We start from the raw sequence: 4,145 nt of genomic DNA, 5'->3' as shown, positions 1-4,145 counted from the left end.
TTGGATGGAAGGTCTTGTTTTCACTGGAATTTAGAATAGTGAGGGGAGATTTGACTGAAGTTTATAAGAACCTGAAAGGCCTTGACATGGTGAATGAGGAAAGGATGTTTCCTCTTGTGGGTGAGTCCAGTACTAGGGGGCACTGTTTCGAAATTAGGGGTCGCCGCTTTAAAACAGAGAGGAGGAGAATATTTTTCTCCAGAGGCTTGTGTGACTTTGGAATTCTCTGCCACAGAAGGTGGTGGAGACGGGGTCATTGAATATTTTTTAGGTGGAGATAGATAGATTCTTATCAGGCCAGGGAATGAAAGGTTATCAAGGTTAGATGAGAGTGTGGAATTCGAAACACAAACCGATCAGCTATGATCTGATTGAATGGCGGTGCAGACTCGAGGGGCCGAATGGCCTACGTCTGCTCCTAGTTCATATGCGTCTATTTTTTACTCAGCTTACATGTGAGGTGCTTTTGACTTACTTCTGTTATTGTAAAGTTAGTGGACGTGCTGTGGATGGTTTTCTGGAGGTTGCGTTGTGAGCTTCTGCAGGCATTCATGGAGGACAGAGGATTTGCTAACCAAACTCTGGACGAGTTATGGGGACTGTAGTTACATGACCTACAAATGGAGCAGAGGCTAGAGAGGGGACACTCTGTAAAGTGGGAGGAAGAGGGGGCTCTGCCCTACCCACCCCGGGTTCTCCAAGAGCAAACAGAGCAGTGGTACTAATATCGAGCCCTGGGGAACACCAATGTATACTCACCTGGAGTCTGACCAACAACCTTTCACCATTTCTCTCTGTTTACTTTTCATTAGCCAAGGTTATATCCACAATATCACTGTCCCTTTAATCCATAGGGTTCAGTTTTCCTAACCTGTCTATTGAATGACATTTGATCAACCACCTTTTGAACGTCCATATATATAACTTCAATCACACCACCCTCATCAGCCCTCTCCATTGTTTTATCAAAGAACTCCATCAAGTTTACCTCACCACCACCTCTCTCCACTCCTCCACTGTTGTTAAATTATCAGACTGCTTATGCAACATCCAGTACTGGATGAGCAGAAATTTCCTCCAATAAAATATTGGGAAGACTGAAACCATTGGGCTGGACTCTGTTGGGCTCCTGATGTAGGTCTCCATGGAGCCACACATCGGGATTGCTGGGCCTGATCTTTCCAGCTGTGCAGAGGCTCGTGGCTCCCCGCCCACTCCCCCCAACCGCTCGGCAGCGGTACCCTCCTTTAAATATTTCAATAAACTTAATCTATACATTTCAGTCCAATTCCCTGTGATCTTACTGACAGCCCGGGATCTTCCATGCAGCTGCTGACACTCACACACCTTCACAATATAAGCAAAATATTGCAGATGCTGGAAATCTGAAATAAAATCCAGAAATGCTGGAACCACTCAGCATGTCTGGCAGCATCTGTGGAAAGAGAGGCAGAGTTAACGTTTCGGGTCAGTGACCCTTCTTCTCACACACCGTCGCTTTCCCGTCCAGGGAAAGCCAACGCCACAGAGGTGGGGAAGGGGGGAAAGTAGGATTTTTAGAGTACTGATGGGGTGGGGGATGGTGGCTGGTGCTTGTGGCGGGCGTGGTCAACTCTGCATTAATAGTGTAGGGGAAGAAGGGGCAAACTCTACACTTTGGACAGTTGTTGGGTTGAGAGGGTACTCGGCAGTTTAAGTCTTTGGAGGGGCTGGTGGGAAGGCAACTATACAATGTAAGTTTTTGGGGGGAAATGGGCAACATTTTATTTGCAGTGCACTGGCGGGGGTGTGTGTACGGGGTTAAACTTTGCACTTTTTGTGGCAGGTCTGGTTGCCCTATAAAAATGTCACCAGTGTCTGTACAGAGACAGCTGACAGCACTACTGTTGTCGCTGAGGCCGTCCCTGTTACGTGATTGGGGGTGGAGTGGGCGGCCCCTTCACTGTACTAAAATGAGCCGTCGCCTGCTACATCACTGTGGCACAGCAGACACAGACTGCACATATGGGCCACCAATGTTTCGCACTCCGCTGGGGAGAATACAATTCAGCCCCTTGTTTTTGCTTCCCGCTCCAATCTCCCTTCCCTAGCTAGCAATTCCTTCCTTCTTCCTAGTAACTGTCTGAGATTACGAGAGTCTGTTCACAACCTTGGTGTCACATTGGACCACAAAATAGGCTTCTAACCTTATACTGGTGCCATCACCACAATCGCCTATTTCCATCTCTGCAACATCACCTGACTAAACCCCTGCCTCAGCTCATCTGCTGCTGAAACCCTCATTCAAGAAAAGAGGCGCTGCTGGATCTGGTACTTGGGAATGAGGTGGGCCAAGTGGATCAAATACCAGTAGGGAAGCACTTAAAGGACAGTGGTCATTACATCATAAGGTTTAGGCTGACTACATAAAAGGACAAAGGGTGAGAATAATTAACTGAGGGAAGGCCAACTTCAGCGGGGTAAGAATGCAGCTGGGGAAAATAAATTGGAGTCAACGATTGGCAGGAAAACAATAGATGAACAATGGGCTACCTTCAAAGAGGAGATAGTTTGGGCTCAGCCAAGGTATATTCCTTCGAAGGGGAAAGGTAGTGTAAACAAATCCAGAGCTCCCTGAATTACAAAAGAGGTGAGTGACGTAGAGATTAAGATGAAAAAGAAAAAGTGTGCTTATGACAGACGCCAGGTAGACAATCCTACTGAGAACCAGGCAGAGCGGAAGCATAAAAGCAAGTAAGAGAAGTAAAATAGAATATGAGAAGAGTCTGGCGGCTAGCATTAAATGGAGTTCCTAAGTTTTCTATAGACGTATAAACAGGTAGCAAAAGGAGGAGTTGCACCAATTAGGTGCCACACAGAGGATTTGCACATGCATGCAGAGGGCATAGTTGAAGTATTAAATAAATACGTTGCATCTGTCTTTACTAAGTGTAACAAAAGTGATTCTTTTTTGGTAAAAAAAAATATTTCTAAAGGCATTTATGGTTCAGCTGAATAAATGTTAGACCGTTTTTTTTTATTAAAAATTGAACCACCAAGAGGTCACTGAGAGGGAGCTGGACTGGCAACAGAGTTACTGGTTATCAGAAGGCTTGGGTTCGAGATGAAGCCGAAACCCTGGTAGCGGGCAGAAAAGTGATACGTTCTCCTTTGATTAGACAAGCCCCGTCGTCGCAGAGAACACCTGGGATGGGCAGAAACACTGACAAGCTTTCTGGTTGTCGGTCAGTGTGTGTGGTTTTACCTTCTAGAAGGAGATAACGTCAAATCTGAAGAAAAAGTCAAGAAAGCAGAGAAGACCACAACCCAGCTCATTTTCCAGAAATTCCAGAACAGACCTTGTGAAGTCCGCGGAGTTGAGTCATCTTGTTTCCTGTTTGAAGAAAGCCTGCTAAAAATAATTCTCAATGCCGCCTGAAGAGAACTGTTGTCTGGTAACCTGGCTGTGTGTGCTCAGAAGTTAGACTGCATGCTGGTTTGGAACAACATAACTCATCAGCTGTTTCCTTCAAAATGGGCAACTAGTTAACCCAAATGCTTTTTGTTTGTAACAGAGCTCTGATCGAAAAATCTTTTTTTTTAGATCTTGTTTTCGGTTAACCAGTGTATATGTCTGTGTTAGAGTTTTAAGGGACTAAGGTAAAAAAAAAGTAACTTTAAAATTTGGTTCAGGTTAAAAGGGACTTTGAACTTTGGTTAAGGTGGGAAGGGGAAGTTAAAAATTAATTGTTGGATTTTAAAAAATTTGATCTGTGTGATATTGTTTTACTTCATTTCTAGTTGAGACATTTTTATTCGATCCGAAGATGCAGGCATCACTGGCTAGGCCAGAATTTATTACCCATCTCTCCATAATCCTTGAGAAGGTGGTGGTGAACTGCCTTCTTGAATCGCTGCAGTCCATGGGAGGTAGGTTCACTCACAAGTGTGTTCGGGATGGACTTCCAGGATTTTGACCCAGCGACAGTGAAGGAATGGCGATATACTTCCAAGTCATAATGGTGTATGACTTGGAGGGGAACTTGCAGGTGGTGATGTTCCCATGCATTTGATCCCCTTGTCCTAGATGGTAGAGGTCGCGGGTTTGGAAGGTGCTGTCTAAGGTGCCTTGGTGCATTGCTGCAGTGCATCTTGCAGACGGTACA

The sequence above is a fragment of the Heterodontus francisci genome, unplaced genomic scaffold, assembly GCF_036365525.1.
Source record: "Heterodontus francisci isolate sHetFra1 unplaced genomic scaffold, sHetFra1.hap1 HAP1_SCAFFOLD_88, whole genome shotgun sequence".
In the NCBI taxonomy this organism is placed as follows: Eukaryota; Metazoa; Chordata; class Chondrichthyes; order Heterodontiformes; family Heterodontidae; genus Heterodontus; species Heterodontus francisci.
The sequence above is the reverse complement of the archived record's forward strand: the minus strand, read 5'-3'. Positions refer to the sequence as shown.